The sequence below is a fragment of the Cetorhinus maximus genome, unplaced genomic scaffold (genome assembly GCF_964194155.1).
Source record: "Cetorhinus maximus unplaced genomic scaffold, sCetMax3.hap1.1 HAP1_SCAFFOLD_464, whole genome shotgun sequence".
NCBI classification, from domain to species: Eukaryota; Metazoa; Chordata; class Chondrichthyes; order Lamniformes; family Cetorhinidae; genus Cetorhinus; species Cetorhinus maximus.
Window position 1 is genome coordinate 1 of NW_027596408.1, and position 22,467 is coordinate 22,467.

At 44.9% G+C, this 22,467-nt stretch overlaps 3 non-coding genes across 3 annotated transcripts; 1 reads left to right on the forward strand and 2 right to left on the reverse strand.

Annotated features, from left to right (window-relative positions):
• Positions 1-7,628: 7,628 nt before the first annotated feature.
• Positions 7,629-7,700, reverse strand: trnae-cuc (transfer RNA glutamic acid (anticodon CUC)). Its single transcript has one exon. It is a non-coding gene; the product is annotated as a tRNA-Glu (tRNA).
• Positions 7,701-10,834: 3,134 nt separating this feature from the next.
• On the forward strand, positions 10,835-10,916 carry trnas-uga (transfer RNA serine (anticodon UGA)). The gene has a single exon. It is a non-coding gene; the product is annotated as a tRNA-Ser (tRNA).
• A 9,395-nt stretch (positions 10,917-20,311) lies between these two features.
• Positions 20,312-20,385, reverse strand: trnan-guu (transfer RNA asparagine (anticodon GUU)). Its single transcript has one exon. It is a non-coding gene; the product is annotated as a tRNA-Asn (tRNA).
• Positions 20,386-22,467: the final 2,082 nt, after the last annotated feature.

Consider the following 22,467-nt stretch of genomic DNA (forward strand, 5'->3'; position numbering starts at 1 on the left):
TAATCTGTTCTGCTCTGTTTGGCTCGGTCTGGCTCTGTTTTCCTCTGTTTGGCTCTGCGTGGCTCTGTTTTGCTCTATTTCACTCTGTTTGGCTCTGTTTGGCTCTGTTTGGCTCCGTTCTGCTCTGTTTGGCTCTGTTTGGCTCCGTTTCACTCTGTTTGGCTCTTTTTGGCTCTATTTGGCTCTGTTTGGCTCTGTTTTGCTCTGTTTGGCTCTGTTCCACTCTGTCTAGCTCTGTTTGGCTCTCTTTTCCTCTCTTTTCCTCTGTTTGGTTCTGTTTGGCTCTGTTATGCTCTTTTTGGCTCTGTTTCGCTCTGTTTTGCTCTGTTTCAATCTGTTAGCCTCTGTTTGTCTCTGTTTGGCTCTGTCTAGCTCTGTTTGGTTCTGTTTTGCTCTAATTGGCTCTGTTTAGCTCTGTTTGGCTCTGATTGTCTCTGTTGAGCTCTGTTTGGCTCTGTTTGGCTCAGTTTGTCTCTGTTTGGTTCTGTCGTGCTCTGTCTGGCTCTGTTTGGCTCTGTTTGGCTCTGTTTGACTCTGTTGTACTTTGTTTGGCTCTGTTTGGATCTGTCGGGCTCTGTTTTGCTCTGTTTGGCTCTGTTTGGCTCCGTTTGGTTCTGTTTTGCTCTGTCTCACTGTGTTTTGCTGCGTTTTGCTCTATTTGGGTCTGTTTGGCTCTTTTTGGCTCTGTTTTGCTCTGTTTGCATTCTTTGGCTCTGTTTGCATTGTTTGGCTCTGTTCCACTCTGTTTGGCTCTGTGTGGCTCTGTTTTGCTCTGTTTGGCTCTGTTTGCAACTGTTTGTCTCTGTTGTACTCTGTTTGGCTTTGTTTGGCTCTGTTTGGCTCTGTTGTGCTTTGTTTGGCACTGTTTTGCTCTGTTTGGCTCTGTTTGGCTCCGTTGGCTCTGTTTTGCTCTGTCTCACTGTGTTTTGCTGCGTTTTGCTCTATTTGGGTCTGTTTGGCTCTCTTTAGCTCTGTTTTGCTCTGTTTGCATTGTTTGGCTCTGTTTGGCTCTGTTTGCATTGTTTGGCTCTGTTCCACTCTGTTTGGCTCTGTGTGGCTCTGTTTTGCTCTGTTTGGCTCTGTTTGCATCTGTTTGTCTCTGTTGTGCTCTGTTTGGCTTTGTTTGGCTCTGTTTGGCTCTGTTGTGCTTTGTTTGGCACTGTTTGGATCTGTTTGGCTCTGTTTTGCCTTGTTCGGCTCTGTATGGCTCCGTTTGACTCTGTTTGGCTCTGTCTCACTCTGTTTTGCTCCGTTTTGCTCTGTGTTTTGCTCTGTTTGGCTCTGTTTGCCTCTGTTTTGCGCTGTTTTGCTCTGTTTTGTTCTGTTTAATTCTGTTCTGCTCTGTTTGGCACTGTCTGGCTCTGCTTTCCTCTGTTTAGCTCTGTTATCCTCTGTTCGGCTCTGTTTGGCTCTGTTTTCCTCTGTGTGGCTCTGTCTGGCTCTGTTTGGCTCTGTCTGGCTTTGTTTGGTTCTGTTATCCTCTGTTTGGTTCTGTTTTGCTCCGTCTGGCTTTGTTTGGCTCTGTTTGGTTCTGTTGTGCTCTGTTTGGCTCTGTTTGGCTCTGTTTGGTTCTGTATGGCTCTGTTTACCTCTATTTCACTCTGTTTTGCTCTGTTTGTCTCTGTTTGGCTCTGTTTGGTTCTGTTGTGCTCTGTTTGGTTCTGTTTGGCTCTGTTATGCTCTGTTTGGCTCTGTTTCGCTCGGTTTTGCTCTGGTTCAATCTGTTATCCTCTGTTTGTCTCTGTTTGGCTCTGTCTGGCTCTGTTGTACTTTGTTTGGCTCTGTTTGGATCTGTCTGGCTCTGTTTTCCTCTGTTTGGATCTGTTTGGCCCCGTTTGAATTTGTTTGGCTCTGTTTGACTCTGTTGTGCTCTGTTTGGCTCTGCTTTGCTCTTTTTGGCTCTGTTTGGCTCTTTGTGGCTCTGTTTTGCTCTATTTCACTCTGTTTTTGCTCTGTTTGGCACTGTTTGGCTCTGTTTGGCCTCGTTCTGCTCTGTTTGGCTCTGTTTGGCTCCATTTCACTCTGTTTGGATCTGTTTGGCTCTATTTGGCTCTGTTTGGCTCTGTTTAGCTCTGTTTGGCTCTGTTCCGCTCTGTTTGCCTCTGTTTGGCTCTGTCTTGCTCTGTTTGGCTCTGTTATCCTCTGTTTGGCTCTGTTTTCCTCTGTGTGGCTCTGTTTGGCTCGGTTTGGCTCTGTCTGGCTCTGTTTTGCTCTATTTCACTCTGTTTTGCTCTGTTTGGCTCTGTTTTGCTCCGTTCTGCTCTGTTTGGCTCTGTTTGGCTCCGTTTCACTCTGTTTGGCTCTGTTTGGCTCTATTTGGCTCTGTTTGGCTCTGTTCTGATCTGTTTGGCTCTGTTCCGCTCTGTTTTGATCTGTTTGGCTCTGTTTTCCTCTCTTTTCGTCGGTTTGGTTCTGTTTGGCTCTGTTATGCTCTGTTTGGCTCTCTTTCGCTCTGTTTCACTCTGTTTCACTCTGTTTGCCTCTGTTTGGCTCTGTTTGGCTCTGTCTGGCTCTGTTTGGCTCTGTTGTGCTCTGTTTGGCTCTGTTTGTCTCTGGTTGGCTGTGTTTGACTCTGTTGTACTTTGTTTGGCTCTGTTTGGATCTGTCAGGCTCTGTTTGGCTCTGTTTGGCTCTGTTGGGCTCCGTTTGGCTCTGTTTTGCTCTGTCTCACTGTGTTTTGCTCCGTTTGGCTCTATTTGGCTCTGTTTGGCTCTGTTTGGCTCTGTTTAGCTCTGTTGTGCTCTGTTTGGCTCTGTTTTGATCTGTTTGTCGCTGTTTGGCTCTGTTGTGCTCTGTTTGGCTCTGTTTGGCTCTGGTTGGCTCTGTTTGACTCTGTTGTACTTTGTTTGGCTCTGTTTGGATCTGTCTGGCTCTGTTTTGCTCTGTTTGGCTCTGTTTGGCTCCGTTTGGCTCTGTTTGGCTCTGTCTCACTGTGTTTTGCTCCGTTTGGCTCTGTTTGGCTCTGTTTAGCTCTGTCTGGCTCTGTTTGGCTCTGTTTTGCTCTGTTTCGCATTGTTTGGCTCTGTTTGGCTCTGTTGTGCTCTGTTTGGCTCTGTTTGGCTCTGTTTGGCTCTGTTGTCCTCTGTTTGGTTCTGTTTTGCTCCGTTTGGCTTTGTTTGGCTCTGTTTTGCTCTATTTCACTCTGTTTTGCTCTGTTTGGCTCTGTTTGGATCTGTTTGGCTCTCTTGTGCTCTGTTTGGCTCTGTTAGGCTCTGTTTGGCTCTGTTAGGCTCTGTTTGCCTCTCTTTTGCACTGTTCGTCTCTGTTTATCTCTGTTTGGCTCTGTTGGGCTCGGTTGGCTCTGTTGTGCTCTGTTGGCCTCTGTTTGGCTCTGTTTCGCTCTGTTTTCCTCTTGCTGGGCTCTGTTTTGCTCTGTTTTGCTCTGTTTGACTCTATTTGGCTCTGCTTGCCAATGTTTTGCTCTGTTTTGCTCTGTTTGGCTCTGTTTGGCTCTGTTAGGCTCTGTTGTGCTCTGTCTGGCTCTGTTTGGCTCTGTTTGGCTTTGTGTGGCTCTAATTGACTCTGTTGCACTCTGTTTGGCTCTCTTTGGCTCTGTTTGGCTCTGTTTTGCTCTGTTTGGCTCTGTTTGGCTCTGTTTGGCTCTGTTTGGCTCTGTTTGGCTCTGTTTGGCATTGTTTGGCTCTGTTTGGCTCTGTTGTGCTCTGTTTGGCTCTGTTTGGCTCTGTTTGGCTCAGTTTGGCTCGGTTTGGCTCTGTTTTGCTCTGTTTGGATCTGTTTGGCTCTGTTTAGCTCTGTTTGCCTCTCTTTGGTTCTGCTTGGATCTGTTCGGCTCTGTTTGGCTCTGTTTGGCACTGTCTGGCTCTGTTTGGCTCTGTTGTCCTCTGTTTGGTTCTGTTTTGCTCTGTTTGGCTTTGTTTAGCTCTGTTCTGCTCTATTTCACTCTGTTTTGCTCTGTTTGGCTCTGTTTGGCTCTGTTTGGCTCAGTTTGGCTCGGTTTGGCTCTGTTTTGCTCTGTTTGGATCTGTTTGGCTCTGTTTAGCTCTGTTTGCCTCTCTTTGGTTCTGCTTGGATCTGTTCGGCTCTGTTTGGCTCTGTTTGGCACTGTCTGGCTCTGTTTGGCTCTGTTGTCCTCTGTTTGGTTCTGTTTTGCTCTGTTTGGCTTTGTTTAGCTCTGTTCTGCTCTATTTCACTCTGTTTTGCTCTGTTTGGCTCTGTTAGGCTCTGTTGTGCTCTGTCTGGCTCTGTTTGGCTCTGTTTGGCTTTGTGTGGCTCTAATTGACTCTGTTGCACTCTGTTTGGCTCCCTTTGGCTCTGTTTGGCTCTGTTTTGCTCTGTTTGGCTCTGTTTGGCTCTGTTTGGCTCTGTTTGGCTCTGTTTGGCATTGTTTGGCTCTGTTTGGCTCTGTTGTGCTCTGTTTGGCTCTGTTTGGCTCTGTTTGGCTCAGTTTGGCTCGGTTTGGCTCTGTTTTGCTCTGTTTGGATCTGTTTGGCTCTGTTTAGCTCTGTTTGCCTCTCTTTGGTTCTGCTTGGATCTGTTCGGCTCTGTTTGGCTCTGTTTGGCACTGTCTGGCTCTGTTTGGCTCTGTTGTCCTCTGTTTGGTTCTGTTTTGCTCTGTTTGGCTTTGTTTAGCTCTGTTCTGCTCTATTTCACTCTGTTTTGCTCTGTTTGGCTCTGTTTGGCTCTGTTTCGCTCTCTTGTGCTCTGTTAGGCTCTGTTTTGCTCTGTTAGGCTCTGTTTGGCTCTGTTTTGCACTGTTTGGCTCTGTTTAGCTCTGTTTGGCTCTGTTGGGCTCGGTTTGGCTCAGTTCTGCTCTGTTGGCCTCTGTTTGGTTCAGATTTCCATCATTCACAGTAATTTGCTTTTATCTTTTTAATTTGAAATCTTGCTGCTTAAATAAAACACCAACTGATTACTGCGGCTCCTGTGAAACTTACATGGCAGACATTCATCACTGAAAGCAACTGACACACGTCAAATTCAAAGTACTTTCATGTCGCATCTCTTTCTGCTTCTGTCTCGCCCCCAGCTTTCTCTGCCCCTCTAGCTCCCAGGTCCATTAGCTGCTTCATGCAGACACGGTGAATTCGTGGGAATGGGTAAAACTCGTAGGGTAAAGAGACTCCTGGATCTCATCTTCCTGGTTCTCCCAGATACTGATTACAGGAATGTGCACAGTGCCGATTATCCACTTTCACTCCCCTCCAAGTTGTTCAGCTTTTTATTTGATTTTCACACTGGATTTCAATGTGAAGAAAGCAGAGCTGTGATAAGCTTTATATTGTTCAGCAGATGTAGTGCAAGAAGATACATGACAGGACGGTGATAACAGTGCTCTTTGGATGTGGTGAGCACCAGGGAAGGATTGGCACCATTACTGTGTCGCTCAATTTGTCTCGTGACAAATCTCGTGCTGGAAATGACAAGAAAACCCGTTGAATTTGGTCCGTGTTTTGGTTTCAAAAGAGCCGAATACAAGGTAAGAAAGTACATCTCGCTCGAGTGGGTTATAAAATGGCAGAATGACCCGTGCTGTTGCTATAAAATTATAGAAAGTTACGGCACAGAAAGAGGCCATTCGTCCGGGCGTGCTGCTTTCAAAGAGCAGTAGCGATTGTTTGATCCATCAGGAGTGATATTTGTGCCGATGCAAACAGTAGGCAGCAATATTCGTACTTGTCCCACCCATATTTTGCCTCACACCAACATGTCTATACTCAGTGCTTTGCAACTTTTCCTCTTCCTTCATTCCCTCACTCCACTTGAACCAAGTGTGATGTTTTCCAGCTCTGAGGCGAAACTTAAACTCTCACTTCTCTGATTCTGGTGGAGCTTTTAAACGTTTCCAATCAATGAAAAATCAACATTCATTCCAACAAATTCAATAACTCGACATTTTCTGACCGGGTATCGAACCCGGGCCGCGGCCGTAAAAGCGCCGAATCCTGACCACCAGACCACCAGGGAAGCTACGGCAGCAGTTTTTGATTTCGCTTATCTGCGCTGCTTTTGCCTATTGTTTTTCGGTTCAGATCTCCTTCACCACACAACTGCCTGTTTAGGTTCAAGATAAACGACTTCTTCAGCCAATGAAAACAACGGTTTCTATGATCTGTTACATGAAATTGACAGTGAGGTGAAATAGCCCCACAAGCTGCTCATGTACAACTTTCAATTTCCAAACCCTCCAGCCTATTCGCTGTTGATCCAATGGAAGCGCCGATTCCCAGTCACTGGACATCAGGGAAACTACCAACAAGGCTTGACATTTGGATTATGGAGGCAATTTATGACATTTTCTTTTTCATTCCTGATCTCTTTCACCAGAAACAACTTTCTCCGACCAATTAGTCTGTTTGGGTTGAACACAAGTGACTTCTTCACCAATGAGATGAACCATTGCTGATGGCTGGAACATGAAATCGATAGTTTCCTCCTTTAAGACAGTTCTTAAAGCCTCCCCCTTTGACCGAGCTTTTAGACATCTGACCGGATATGTGTCTCGGTGTCACACTTTGATATATAATGCTCCTGGGGAACGTCCTATGACGTTTCATTAGGTTAAAGGCGCTTTATAAATCTAAGCTGTTGTTGTCGGATATATATGGAAAGGTTCAGACTTTTATCTTTTTACTTTTAAAATCTTGCTGCTTGAAATAAAAAAAAACACCAACCAATCACAGCGGCTCCTGTGAAACTTACAAGACTGAAAGCATCACTGAAAGCAACTGACACACATCAAATTCAAAACACTTTCATGTCGCATCTCATTCTGCTTCTGTCCCTGTCTCGCCTCCAGCTCCCTCTAGCCGTCCAGCCCCCAGGTCAATTAGCTGCTTCATGCAGAGACAGTCAGTTCATGGGAATGGGTATAACTCGTGGGTAAAGAGACAACTGGATCTCATCTTCCTGGTTCTCCCAGATACTGATTATAGGAATGTGCCCAGTGCCCATTATCCACAGTCACTCCCCTCCCAGTTGTTCAGCTTTGAAATTGATTTTCACACTGGCTTTCAATGTGAAGAAAGCAGAGCTGTGATAGGCTTATATTGTTCAGCAGATATACTGCAGGAAGGTACATGACAGGCAGATGATAACAGTGCACCTTGGACGCGGTGAGCTCCAGTGAAGGATTGGCACCATTAATGTGTCGCTCAATTAGTCTCGTGACAAATCTCGTGCTGGAAATGGCAAGAAAACTCGCTGAATTTGCTCCGTGTTTTGGTTTCAAAAGAACCGAATACAAGGTAAGAAAGTACATCTCACTCGAGTGGATTATACAATGGCAGAATGACCCGTGCTGTTGGGAAACATAAAATTATAGAAAGTTACAGCACAGAAAGAGGCCAATCGGCCGGGCGTGCTGGTTTCAAAGAGCAGTTGTGATTGGTTGATCCATCAGAAGTGACATTTGTGCCGGTGCAAACAGTAGGCAGCAAAATTCGTTCTTCTCCCAGGCATATTTTGCCTCACACCAACATTTCTATCGTCAGTGCTTTGCAACCAGCCCTTCTCCTCTCCTCTTGCTTCATTCCACTTGAACCAAGTGTGATGTTTTCTAGCTCTTGAGGTGCCCTTGAACCCTCACTCCTCTGATTCTGGTGGGGTTTAAAACGTTTCCAGTCAACGAGTGATCAACGCTCGTTCTAAAAAAACTCAATAACTCGACATTCCCTGACCGGGAATCGAACCCGAGCCGCGGCGGTGAGAGCGCCGAATCCTGACCACTAGACCACCAGGGACGTTAGGCCAAGTTATTTCGGTTTGACTGATCTACGTTGCTTTTGCCTATTGTTTTTCAGTTCAGATCTCTTTCACCATAAAACTGCCTGTTAAGGTTCAAGATAAACGACTTCTTCAGCCAATGAAAACAACGGTTTCTGTGATCTGGAACATGAAACCGACAGTGAGGTAAATAGTCCCACAAGCTGCTCATGTGAAACTTTCAATTTCCAATGCCCTCCAGCCTATTCGCTGTTGGTCCAATGGAAGCGCCGATTCCCAGTCACTGGACATCAGGGAAACGACCAATAAGGCTTGACATTTGGATTATGGAGGCAACTTTTGACATTTTTTTTTCATTCCGGACCTCTTCCAGAGACAACTTTCTCCGACCAAATGGTCTGTTTAGGTTGAACACAAGCGACTTCTTCACCAATGAGAAGAACCATTGCTGTTAGCTGGAAAATGAAATCGATACTTTCCTCCTTTACGACAATTCTTAAAGCCTCCCCCTTTGACCGAGCTTTTAGTCATCTGACCGAATATGTGGCTCGGTGTCATACTTTGTTGTATAATGCTCCTGGGTAACGCCTTGTGACGTTTCATTAGGTTAAAAGCGCTTTATAAATTTAAGTTGTTGTTGTAGGATATATATAGAAAGGGCCAGTCTCCTGTTTTATCTTTCATGCTGATACTTTTTGTCTGTGACATTTTAACATGAATTCGCACAACTAATGTGAATCAAGTTTGCGACGTTAAAAACGTTTTAACCCCCTGAGGGAACTGAACCACATTGAGAATCACAGAGGAACAGACACAGAGAGAAAAACATCGAGATTAACAGAGGCGTAAAGAGAGACACACACCCAGAAAGCAAGGGTGTCACCAACTTGGCTCAGTGTTTGTTCCATTTCTGAAAGCAAATTTCCTGAATGTTGACAAATGAATGAAAATCAGAAATTACGGACGTATTTGGATGGGTTTCCTTGTAATTAGCTGATAGTTAATTTGGTTAAAATCAAAAATGGTGAAAACTTTAGTCAGCAGGATTGCAACCGTCGTGTTCATATTTACAACAAACGGAAATTATTGAACTTTCACTCACTTAAATAAACAAGCTTGGATAATGCTCTTGCCAGCTTTCAAACCGCAGCTCCATCATATGTGAAGCGAATATGACCCCACTCGCCTCTATAAACCCTGCGCTGTAAAGATCCCAATGGAGCTGTCTGGAATGTTAAGCGGTGACGTCATGCAGCAGCACTTTGGGTCTTTGTTTTGAAGAAATGTAATTCGGCTGTTCTCATTAGGAATGCTGGAGACAGACTGATCAACAATGTCATCATCAAATGGCACAGCTCAGTAAGAGGACCTTCCACCATGCTGTCTATGTCAGTTTTGGACAAAGAGCTTTATAATTAATGACAATTTCCTTCTCTTTCTCCTTAGCCCTGTTTTTTTCGCTTTCAAGCCATTGAACAATTCCCATTTGGAAACTCGGTGTTATGAAGACCAATATTAAAAGCTTCAGCTGGTTCCTCACCCGAGCAAATATGTCAGACTTGCTCCAGGGACTGACGTTTGCAGAGCTTTACTTTGGTCAGAAGTTCAAGGCAATATAATTTGCAGGTAAACCTGGATCTTGTTTTGTTATTCATTCACGTGATGTGGGCTTCGCTGTCTGGGCCAGCATTTATTGTCCATCCCTAGTTACCCTTGGGAAGGTGGTCTGCCTTCTTGAACCGCTGCAGTCCATGTTGTGTAGGTACTTCCACTGTGCTGTTAGGAAGGGAGGTCCAGGATTTTGACCCAGTGACAGTGAAGGAACGGCGATATATTTTCAAGTCAGGATGGTGAGTGAATTGAAGGTGATGGTGTTCCTATCTATCTGCTGCCCTTGTCCTTCCAACTGGTAATGGTCGTGGGTTTGGACGCTACTGTCTAAGCAGCCTTGGTGAATTCCTGCAGTGCATCTTGTAGATGGTACACATTGCTGCTTCTGTGCATCGGTGGTGAAGGGAGTGAATGTGGATGTGGTGCCAGTCAAGTGGACTGCTTTGCCCTGGACGGTGTCCAGCTTCTTCAGTGTTGCGGGGGCTGCACTCATCCAAGCAAGTGAGGAGTATTCTATCACACTCCTAACTTGTGCCTTGTAGATGGTAGACAGGATTTTGGGAGTCAGGAGGTGAGTTACACGTTGCACGATTCCTAACCTCTGACCTGCTCTTGTAGCCACCGTATTTATATGGCTAGTCCAGTCCAGTTCCTGGTCAATGGGAACCCCCAGGATGTTGATAGTGAGGGATTCAGTGATGGTGATGCCATTGAACATCAAGGGGTGATGTTTGGATTCTCTCGTGTTGAAGATGGTCATTGCCTGACACTTGTGGGGTGCGAATGTTACTTGCCACTTGTCAGCCCAAGCCTGGATATTGCCCAGATCTTGCTGCATTTGGACATGGACTACTTCAGTATCTGAGGAGTCGGGTATGGTGCTGAACATTGTGCAATCATCAGCTAACTTCGCCACTTCTGACCTTATGATGGATGGAAGTTCATTGCTGGAGATGGTCGGGCCGAGGACACTACCCTATGGAACTCCTGCAGTGATGTCCTGGAGCTAAGATGACTGACCTCCAACAACCACAACCATCTTCCTTTGTGCTAGGTATGACTCCAACAAGCGGAGAGATTCCCCCTGATTCCCATTAACTCCAGTTGTGCTCGGGCACCTTGATGCCACACTCGGTCAAATGCTGATCTCAACTCATCTCGGGAGTTCAGCTCTTTTGTTTATATTTGAACCAAGGCTGTAATGAGGTCAGGAGCTGAGTGGCTCTTACGGAACACAAACTGCGCATCAGTGAGCAGGTTATTGCTGAGTCTGTGCCACTTGATAGCACTATTGATGACACCTTCCATTACTTAACTGATGATGGAGAATAGACTGATGGGCTGGTAATTGGCTGGGTTGGATCATTCTCACTCTTTCTTTCCCAGTTTGGTCAGGAGAACGAGGAGAGACAGCATAAATTGCAGGGTTCCGGGGAAAAGGTCAGGTAATGGCAGTGACAGGACGGGCAGAAAGACCACGTTCTCCGCTGTAACCATTGCATGATTTCATACAAATAATAGCAGTGCGGGGTAACATTCAGTAGTCGTGGCCGAGTGGTTAAGGCGATGGATTTGAAATCCATTGGGGTTGCCCCGCGCATGTTCGAATCCTGCCGTCTACGCTTCTCATTATTTTGGATTTTATCGGCGCACAGACAGAGCTTCTTATCGTTTGAATCAAGGGAAAGTGATCCAAACACACCCGTGTTCTCTTTTTTCCGTTCATTTGTCAGCCTTCTGCAAATCTCCAGTTGGAAATGGAAAACAAAACGGAGCCAATTTGGTTACATGATTTCACTCTGGCATTTGTCTCTCCTTGGACATCTGTCACTCTCGGTGTATACCTGTCTGTGTTCCTCTGTGTGGGTCAATGTGGTTCAGTTCCCTGAGGAGGTGAACACATTATTACGAGCACAAACTGTATTCACATTAGTGGTGCAAGTTCACATTACAATGTTACAGTGAAAAATATCAGGATGAAAGAGACAAGAGTAGTTTGTCTCTTTCTGTGCATGGACTATAACAGCAACTTATATTTATAAAGCTCCTTTTTCCTAATGAAACTTCACAAGGTGTTCCCCAGGAGCATTTTCTGACAAAGTGTGACACTGAGCCACGTATTCGGTCTGATGACTAAAAGCTCGGTCAAAGGGGGAGGCTTTAAGAACTGTCTTAAAGGAGGAAAGTATCGATTTCATGTTCCAGCGAACAGCAATGGTTCTTCTCATTGGCTGAAGAGGACACTTGTGTTCATCCGACATAGACCATTTAGTCAAAGAAACTTGTCTTTGGTGAAGTTTGTAAAAGTAAACTCCAATACAGTTTGGCGGCCGATACACAACTCAACACCAATGTTTGCTGCCTCTTGCTGTTTCTTAGCTCCACCCAAACTGATTCTACAGGTTGATCCTTCAATCTAAGTTCCTCTCTCACTAATGTACCGATCTCGTTCCTTATTAACAACGCGACCCCGCCTCGTGTTCCTTTTTGCCCATTCTTCCTAAATGACGAATATCTTTGAATATTCAGATCCACCAATCACACTGCCCTTTGAAAGCAGCACACAGGGCCGAATGGCCTCTTTCTTTGCTGTAACTTTCTGTCATTTGTTGTTTCCTAACACCACGGTTAAGATAACTTTTTTATGTCCCATGTGATGCTTTGAATTCAAGACAATAAGCAAATTCAGCGAGTTTTCTTTTTCGAGCACAGAATTTGGAACCGGACCTCTTGAACGACATTTAAATGGCCTCAATCGTAAGATGCAGCTCACCGAGTCCAAACAGGCAGGGTGAGCATCAGCCTGTTATGTACCTTCTTGCTGTGCATCTTCTGAGCTATAAGCTGATCACAGCTGCACTTTCTGCACATTGAAAGAAAGTGTGAAAATATTCACATTTTCAAATCTTAACAACGTGCATATTTGTGATTTTCTGTGTGTGTCACTGTGGTTCAGTTTCCCATTTTCACCACCCAAACATTATCCATGTTAGTTCTCTGACTTCATATCAGCAAAAAAAAAAGCAGTTAACAGGACATTTCTCTCTTTATTTTGAGTGGAGACTGTTCAGCAACTAAACTTCTGGATGTTACAAAGCGGAGGATGATTGAAGTTTTCAGATGATCTTATTAAGTAACTGAGAATGCTCGAGGGGCCGATTGGCCAATTCCTGAACATTATTTTTTATATCCTAATTCAGTGTCAATGTTTGTGTCTAATCTGAATGTGGTAGTGAGGCCGAGCGGGATCAGCCGCTGGTTCAGGTTTCGATCTCTCGGGTGATTTGGGCTTTCCTCCTACCGCTGCCAAACTTTCTGGTGCTTTGTTATTTGAGACGCTTACCAAAAAATCTCCGTGCGGTGAAGGAGCAGCTGAGCTGTGCCGTGTTGTATTTCAGTTGGAAGAATGAGGAGAGACAGTGTAAATCCCAGGGTGACTGCGAAAAGTTGGGGGCAATGGCACGAACTGGAAGACCTTCTCTCACTGGAACTCCCTGTATTCATTCTATTCTGTTAAACAAACAACATGCAGCATTTACCCAGTTGTCCTGGCCGAGTGGTTGAGGCGTTTTTCCACGTGGTTCCAATCGTGCCAACTCCCCTTCTTCTCATTCCTGATTGACACAAACTGTCTGCAGAATAAATTATCAGTCAAATGAAAAAGAAAACCACCCAAACACCCCCGTGTTTCTGATTTCAGTTCATCTGCAAACATTCACTAGCAGTCTGAAATTGAACAATAATTGGCCAAGTTAGTGACATCCTTGCTTTCTGGGTCTTTGTCTCTCCTTCGGCCTCTGTCACTCTCGTTGTATGTGTCGGTGTTTGTTCCTCTGTGTGTGTCAATGCGGTTCAGTTCCCCGAGGGGATGGACACATATTCACCAACACAACCTTGATTAACATTGGCTGTGCAACTTCATATTCAAATGTCAAAGAGAAAAATGTCAGGATGAACGATGCAAGTGGAGGTTGCAGTGTTTGGAAAGAGGTGGAAGATGTGAATGATGTTATTGATGATTGAGCGGAAGGCATTACAACCTTGAGGATTTTGTAGGTTGATTACCTTCCACAGTTTGAAATTCAGAACAAGCTGAGGCTCCAGGAGGAAACAACATTGACCTCCCTGAATTTTCACATAGGAAATAATGCGCGTGCATGCCTGGCTAGGTTGTGACAGAGACAGGGCGGGCAGAAGGTCCTCTTTGTCTGCTGTAACCATTCTATAACTTCATATAAATACTAAAGGCCTATTGCCAACATCTATAGTCGTGGCCGAGTGCTTAAGGCGATGGACTCGAAATCCGTTGCAGTTACCCTGCGCAGGTTCAAATCTTGCGACTACGTTTTCCATTATTTCTGATTTTAACCGTTGTCAATGGGATCGACATTTTCACAACACCTGCAGTAGCAAAGATTGACCAGTGGGTGGCAGTGGAACCGTGATTGCTCACATCACATGAAGCAGACGCGGTCTCAATTATTACTGCATTTGGCACTGTCTCTGTTCATATTAACTTAGATGCCGTTTCTGTTTCTATTACATTAGGACATGTCTCTGATCATATTAGAAAAGGTCATCTCTCAGTTGTTTCTGTAATTGGTTCAATCTCAGTTGTTAATGTACTGGACTACGGCCTTAGTACAGTTGTCACTATCTCAGTCATGACTGCGCTGAAGCAGGTCTCGACCAAAGTTGCAATAAGCCATGCCCCAGTTGTCACTGCACTAGAGCTTGTCCCTTTATAGAAAACTAGAACATGTTTTTATTTGCATTTCACAAGACTCTGTCTCAGCTATTACTCCAGTAGAACCTGCCACGTGTCTATCAAACTGGACCCTGTCTCAGGTAATGCTGCACCAATACATGCCTCCATTCATAACACACAATTCCGTGTTTCTGTTGTTATTGTCCTAAACCATTACTCTCTTATTGCTGTACTAGTGTATGTCTCTGTTTTTATTAATCTCGTACCTTTGCCGGTATTTAATTCACCAGACACTGCGTCAGTTCATATTAAAAAGAGCCCTGAATTATGTGAAGCTGCACTAGACCGTGTATCAGTTTTCTTAAATTGGATCCGGTCAGTGTTATTGCTACACCAGGCTGGTTCGTATTACACAAGATCCTGTCTGAATTATTACTGCACTCGGCACTGTCTCACTTATGTTTCACTAGGTCGCGGCTCTGCTTATAACACACTCAATCATGTCTGCACTTATATTCCTCTAGACCGTATTTCAGAACAATTTACACTAGACTCTGTATCAGTCTGTATTACACTCGAGCTTGTTGTCTTTTTAATTAAAATGGATCCTGTCTTTGCAGAGACTTTGTCTTTGTACCTCTGTCTCTGCTTCTATTCCACTCTCCCTTTTCCTGTTTTTACTCCACGGGATCATGTCTGTCACTCTTACACTGGCGGCAGTCTCCGTTATTACGGCCTTAGACTCTCTCTGGGAAGCAATTACTCTGTGCCCTGTGCCTGCAGTAACTGCCCTTTTTCACTTGATGTTGATCCAGGCCCTGTTTCGGTAACTATTGTGCTAGACCCATCTCCGCTATTACAGCAGTAGACCTTGTCTATGTTAATATAGCACTCGTCCCTGCCCCTGTTATTCGTGCACTAGGTCATGTCTTTGCTTAAGTAACATTAGATGGCCTCTCTAGTAATGCCTCTGCTTAACTTGCACTAGGCCCTGTCTCAGTAATTACCACACCAGGCTGTGTCTCTGTTGTTACTACACTATTCTATGTCTCTATAATGTGAACGTTGAGTTAGAAATGGGCCTCTGACTTTGGCCTAAAACCACAGGTTTTGACTGTTTATTCCGCGCAGCTCTTAATAATCAGTTTCATTACAGCCAACAGTATTACAAATGAGACATCACCTGTTCTGTGTGTCGGTGTGAAAAGAAATCATGCTGCGTCATTCCACAAAGATAAAAGAGTTATCTTCACCAGAATGTTTCATTTTATTTTATTTTCTCTTATTCAAACTGGAACTACAGATCGTCAAATAACGTAAATATTCATTGATAGTATATTCTCTTGTTTAGAAATTCATGTCATACCAAACATTTCTTTGCTAAGACGGGCACGTTTGTCACCACAATCACTTAATGTCAATCATATCTCTATCTGAGACAGCGTCTCACTCACTGAAACGTATTTATTTCTCTCTCTCTCAGAAAAAAGCAAAATACTGCGGATGCTGGAAATCTGAAACAAAAACAAAAATACCTGGAAAAACCCAGCAGGCCTGACAGCATCTGCGGAGAGGAGCACAGTTGACGTTTCGAGTCCGTGTGTCTCTTCTTCAGAACTAAGGAAATGGAGAAATGCGGTGAAATATAAGCTGGTAGTGGGGGGTGGGGCAGATTGAGCTGGATAGAGGGGCAGTGATAGGCGGATGCAAAGAAGAGATGTCATAGACAAAAGGACAAAGAGATGTTGACGTTGGTGAAATTAGCTAAGAAATGTGCTAATAGGTGACATTAAGGGAAGAAATCAGGACCAGCAAGGTAGAGATAGCCCTAGTGGGGGTGGGGTGGGGGTGGTAGGGATCGAAATAGGCTAAAAGGTAGAGATTAAACAATGGATGGAAATACATTTAAAAATAATGGAAATAGGTAGGAAAAGAAAAAAATATATATAAATTGTTCGAAAAAAAGGGGGATCGGAAAGGGGGTGGGGATGGAGGAGAGAGTTCATGATCTAAAGTTGTTGAATTCAATATTCAGTCCAGAAGGCTGTAAAGTGCCTAGTCGGAAGATGAGGTGCTGTTCCTCCAGTTTGCGTTGAGCTTCACTGGAACAGTGCAGCAGGCCAAGGACGGACATGTGGACATGAGAGCAGGGTGGAGTGTTGAAATGGCAAGCGACAGGGAGGTCTGGGTCATGCTCGCAGACAGACCGAAGGTGTTCCGCAAAGCAGTCACCCAGTCTGCATTTGGTCTCTCCAATGTAGAGGAAACCGGATTGGGAGCATCAAATGCAGTAGACTAAATTTAGGGAAGTGCAAGTGAAATGCTACTTCACTTGAAAGGAGTATTTTGGCCCTTGGACGGTGAGGAGGGGGGAAGTAAAGGGACAGGTGTTGCACCTTTTGCGGTTGCATGGGTAGGTGCCGTGGGAGGGGGTTGAAGTGTAGGGGGTTATGGAGGAGTGGACCAGGGTGTCACGGAGGGAACGATCCCTGCAGAATGCCGCCGGGGGTGGGGTGAAAGGAAGATGTGTTTGGTGGTGGCATCATGCTGGAGTTGGTGGAAATGGCGGAGGATGATCCTTTGAATGCGGAGGCTGATGGGGTGATAAGTGAGGACAAGGGGGACCCTATCATGTTTCTGGGAAGGAGAAGAAGGTGTGAGGGCGGATGCGCTGGAGATGGGCCGGACACGGTTTAGGGCCCTGTCAACCACTGTGGATGGAAACCTTGATTTAGGAAGAAGGAAGACATGTCAGAGGAACTGTTTTAGAAAGTGGCATCATCAGAACAGATGCGACGGAGGAGAAGGAACTGAGAGAATGGGTTGGAGTCATTACAGGAAGCGGTGTGTGAGGAGCTGTAGTCAAGGTAGCTCTGGGATTCGGTAGGCTTGTAATGAATATTGGTGGACAGTCTATCACCAGAAATTGAGACAGAGAGGTTAAGGAAGGGAAGGGAAGTGTCATGAATGAACCATGTGAAAATGATGGAGGGTTGGAATTTGGAAGCAAAATTAATAAATTTTTCCAGGTCCAGGCGAGAGCATGAAGCAGCACCGAAGCAGTCATCTATGGACCGGAGAAAGAGTTGTGGGAGGGGGCCGGAGTAGGACTGGAACAAGGAATGTTCCACATACCCCATAAAGAGACAAGCATAGCTGGGGCCCATGCGGGTACACATAGCCACACCTTTTATTTAGAGGAAGTGAGAGGAGTTTAAGGAGAAATTGTTCAGTGTGAGAACATGTTCAGCCAGACGGAGGAGAGTAGTGGTGGATGGGCATTTTTCGGGCCTCTGTTCGAAGAAGAAGCGGAGAGCCATCAGACCATCCCGGTGGGGAATGGAGGTGTAGAGGGATTGACGTCCATGGTGAAATGGAGGCGGTTAGGGCCAGGGAACGGGAAATTGATGATATGATGGAGGGTGTCAGAGGAATCACGGATGTAGGTGGGAAGTGACTGGACAAGGGGAGAGAGAATGGAGTCAAGATAGCAAGAAATGAGTTTCGTGGGGAAGGAACAGGCTGACACGATCGGTCTGCCCGGACAGTCCTGTTTGTGGATTTTGGGTAGGAGGTAGAAGCGGGCCGTCCGACATTGGGAGACTATGAGGTTGGAAGCTGTGGAAAGAAGATCTCCAGAGGAGATGAGGTCAGTAACAGTCCTGGAAACAATGGCTTGATGTTCAGTGGTGGGGTCATGGTCCAGGGACAGGTAGGAGGAAGTGTCTGCGAGTTGACCCTCAGCCTCTGCGAGGTAGAGATCAGTGCGCCAGACAACAACAGCACCACCCTTGTCAGCAGGTTTGATGACAATGTCAGGGTTGAACCTGAGCGACCGGAGTGCAGCAAGTTCAGAGAGAGACAGGTTAGAGTGGGTGAAAGGAACCGAGAAATTGAGGCGATATCTTCCCCGATGGTCCAGTGGTCAGGATTCGGCACTTTATCCGTCTGGCCTGGGTTCGATTCCCAATCAGGGAATGTAGATTTTTTTTATCTTGTTAAAATAAGTATTAATTACTTATTGATGGAAACCATTTAACAGCTCCACCAGAATCAGTGGGGTGATAGTTGAAGTTTCACCACAGAGTTGGAAATGTCATATTTGGACAAGTCGAGAACAAAGACAGAAGCGGAGTGAAAGAAGGGCAAGAGAAGGGCTGGGTGCAAATCACTGACCACAGAGATGGTGGCGCCAGGAAAATATGGGCGGGAGAAGGGCAAATTTTGCTGCCTACTATTTTCACTGACATAAATATCACTCCTGATGGATCAACCAATCACTACTGCTCTTTGACAGCAGCACGCCAGGCCGAATGGCCTCTTTCTGTGCTGCAACTTTCTATAATTTTATGTTTCCCAACAGCACGAGTCATTCTTCCATTTTCTAACCCACTCGAGCGAGTGTACTTTCTTACCTTGTTTTCGGCTCGTTTGAAACCAAAACACGGAGCAAATTCAGCGAGATTTCTTGTCATTTCCAGCACGAGATTTGTCACGAGACTAATTGAGCGACACATTAATGGTGCCAATCCTTCCCTGGAGCTCACCGCGTCCAAAGAGCATTGTTATCATCTGCCTGTTATGTACCTTCTTGCAGTACATCTGCTGAACTATATAAGCTTATCACAGCTCGGCTTTCTTCACATTGAACTCCAATATGAAAACATGAGCATTTTCAAAGCTAAACAACGTAGTCAAGACTGGAAGGGAAGTGTGATTGTGGATAATCGGCACTGTGCACATTCCTGTAATCAGTACGTGGGCAAATCAGGAAGTTCCTGGTGTCTCTGTCCGCTGCTATCTGTAAACCGATCACGTTCTGTTTCACGTTCGCACCATCTGACTGCGTTTGCATCAAGCAGCCAATTGACCTGGACGGGCAGAAAGAGCTGGAGGCGAATATCTGTCCTGCACAAGTTTCACAACTAATTCAACAACCCCGCCTTTTCTCCACAGCCATTTATATTTTATTGTCTCTCAGTATTTCTGTTAAAGTGAAAGACCGCACACACCTGCTTTAACTGTGAGCTGCCACTTTTTCGAACAATCGGGCAATTTTAGCAGCAGTGGAAGTGGTATTTGAAACCAAGCTTCATTATTACTGCCCATCGCCTTGCCTAGCATTGCTACTCAAATAGAACAGAATCAAAGCAGCAACAATACGTCATAAGGCCCCACAAGCCTCCTCCGTCACTTTATAAGATCATGGCGAATCTCCAGCCTCAACACCAAATTCCCACCCGATCCCGATAGCCCTTCATTCCCTTAGAGTCCAAAAATCAGGAGAATTTTTGGATGTTTTTTCTTCCATTGATCCGAGAGTTCTGTGGACACCTGGTTGAAATCAGCAATAATAAGAACATTCGGTAAGATTGGAACTTTCCTGGGGAATCTCCAGTGGATTTTAAAAGCATCGTTTTCACCACTGGGACACGATGATTGACCAAGGGCCCCAGTGCTTTCCACTCAATCATCAATAACATCATTCACAGCTTCCGCTTCTCAGCTGCACCTCCTTCCAAACATGGTGATCCATTTTCCTCAGGATTTTCTCCTGGATTGAATATTTCCTTGCTTTGTGACCTCATTTTGCAAACAGATTCGCTTCAATATCCAACACAATTTGAATTCCAAACCTGAAGGACAATCAGTGGAAAACAAGTCACTCGGTAACACAAGTCCCATGGTGCTCATTTTCAGATTCACAACAGTCAGCTTTTCATTTAAATTAAGGAATTTGACAATGAAAAGATTTAGAAAGTTTGCGTGACTTTTATTTGTGACTCACTCACTCGGGTATTCTGTAAATGCTGCTCCGAGGTTTTGTGACCGGGATATAATCTACCTGTGTTTTCCCGAGCCTGTGCTCGGTGTATTGGGAGTTTTGGCCCGGGTTGGAATATCTTGTGTCCCAGGGATGGGCAGTAACCCGCTGATTGTAGCTGCAGTCGCCGCTTTCTGCTGGCAGCGGGTGATTGGAGAGTGTAGGGCCGGAATATTGCTGCTTTTCTGCTTTTCCCTGTCTCACTCACTGTGGAGCTGAGGAAGAGGGAATCATTGATGGGTTTGCTTGAATCCAATAACTTCATAAATTTCCAGTATGTTGGATATCAGTGCATGGTAGGTCTAAATGTTTTCTCATTATATTTGAAATGAATATTCGAAAAAAAAGCCGCTTGCCTGGGAGCTCACTGGATAACAGTGGAGCCGGCAACATTTCCGGGGTCTTGACATTCAGCTCAAGTAGCCAATGACAACCGGGAACTGAGTGACAATGAATGCTGATGGGGGGAAAAAAAAGGGCAGCTTCGTCCCTGGGTGGTCTCGAACCACCAACCTTTCGGTTAACAGCCGAACGCGCTGACCAATTGCGCCACAGAGACTGATGAAAATTTTATGCAGGATATCAGTGAGGTAAAGTTTCAGATTGCTGCTATCGGAATGACAATTGTCTCTATCAGTTTTACTCTTCCAAAACAAAGAGTGGAGAATTCATTGTGGATACATGGAAACAGTCTCATCCCACCCACTGCAGACACATCCATGTCACCGGGAACCAGCTCTCCTACAACCGGTGCCGTCCCCCTTCGAGCCTTTGCGTGTCTTGACTGTTACCAAGTATTCTGATTGTCCCGAAGCTGATATTAGGTTTGAATTCCTGATGTGCAGTAACGAGAATCATTTCAATGTCTCAGATCAGTTAATTTCACTGATAACATCAGAGTCAATGTTCCAACGTCTTAAAGAAAGGAAAGATGCCTTGACTGTCTCTGGTCAGGCGGGCAGTTCACCCTTCATTCTCCTCTGATTCCGGTTCCCAAAGAGTTTCTAAAGATTCACAAAGCTGGAGACTGGGTTTTCTGTTCTGGTTCCTTCGCCATTTTCCCACCTGCCAACTGACAATATTTTCCAAAATCTCATCTCAATCCCTCAATGCAAGGCGCATCATGTCCAGGGATGAGGAAATTCAGTTTTGTGGAGAGATTATAGAGACCGGGTTTGTTCTCTTTAGAGCAAAGAAGTTTAAGTGGAGATTTCATGGAGCTATTCGAAATAATGTGGGTGGGGGCAGTGGGGACGGGCGGCTTGATGGCGCAGATGGGGAGAAACTGTTTCCAATGACGGGGATCAGTAGCCAGAGGACTGGGATTTAAAGATAGTTAAGGAAAGACAGACTTGCATTTATACAGCGCTTTTCCTGACCAGCGGATGTCTGAAACCACTTTCAAGCCAGTTAAGCACTTTTTGAAATTAAAACAGAATATACTGGAGAAACTCTGCAGGTTTTGCTTTCCACAGACACTGTCAGACCTGCTGAGCTCTACCTGCATTTAATGTTTTTATTTCAGATTTCCAATATTTTGTTTTTATTGAAGTTCCTTCTGAAGGAGAGTCATTGTTTTTATGCTGGAGCACGGCAGCCAATCACTGCTCAACAAACAACCAAAGCCAGGGACTTGACAATGCACAGATCTTATAACCTTGGTTGAAGGATAAACAGTGACCAGGACACATGACTGCATCCTGCTGTCTTTAACAAACTTCAATCTGCAAGTTTTGGTGATGGTTCTGGCCAATTTCGAACGGGGCAACTCTTCACGTATGAGGTAAACATGATAACCACTGCATTGCAGAAACAGGGGACAGGAAAAAAGCTCAATGGGCCTCACTAAAATGTTAAGCGGTGACGTCATGCAGCAACACTTTGAGTCTTTATTTTGAAGAAATGGAATTCGGCTGTTCTCTTTGGGAATGCTGGAGACAGACTGATCAACAATGTCATCATCAAAAGGCACAGCTCTACAAGAGGCCCATAGTATCGATGTCAGATTTTCACAAAGAGCTTTCGACTTAATCTCAATTTCTTTGTCTCGTTCCATAACTCTGATTTTTTTCTCCCTTTCAAATCATTGTCCAATTCCCTTTTGAAAACTCTGAGTTAAGAGAAACAATACTGAAAGAGGTGCAGGAGCTGCTGCCGTGTCCATGCTCAGTGGGTGAAAATTAACAAAGATTCCCTGACTCGTTGAGATGAAGGGTTGGATTCGGAATTCTTTTACAATTATTCAAATTTTAAAAATAGTTGATTTCAAACCGAATTTTCAGAAAACAAATATCTGTTCTGACCAATCATCTCCTCATTTTCCTCAGTCGATACCTTTTACCAACATTTCATTGAGCAAACACGCACAGTCACCACAGGAAAAAAAACACATCATTTGAAACATTGAAATAGTGAAACACTGAAATAATGAAGTTAATAGTGGAGATTATTTCTGTATGTTACAAAGTGCAGGTTGATCTGATTAACTGGCGGAGTTGGTTCGTGTTTCCCAATGACCGATTTCTGCTCCTTTGCTTCTGTTCTATTTCGATGATAATACCAGTGAAGGGAATTAGGAGCAACTGTAGGTAACGTCGCAGTGTGGCCGAGCGGTCTAAGGTGCGGGATTAAGGCTCCAGTC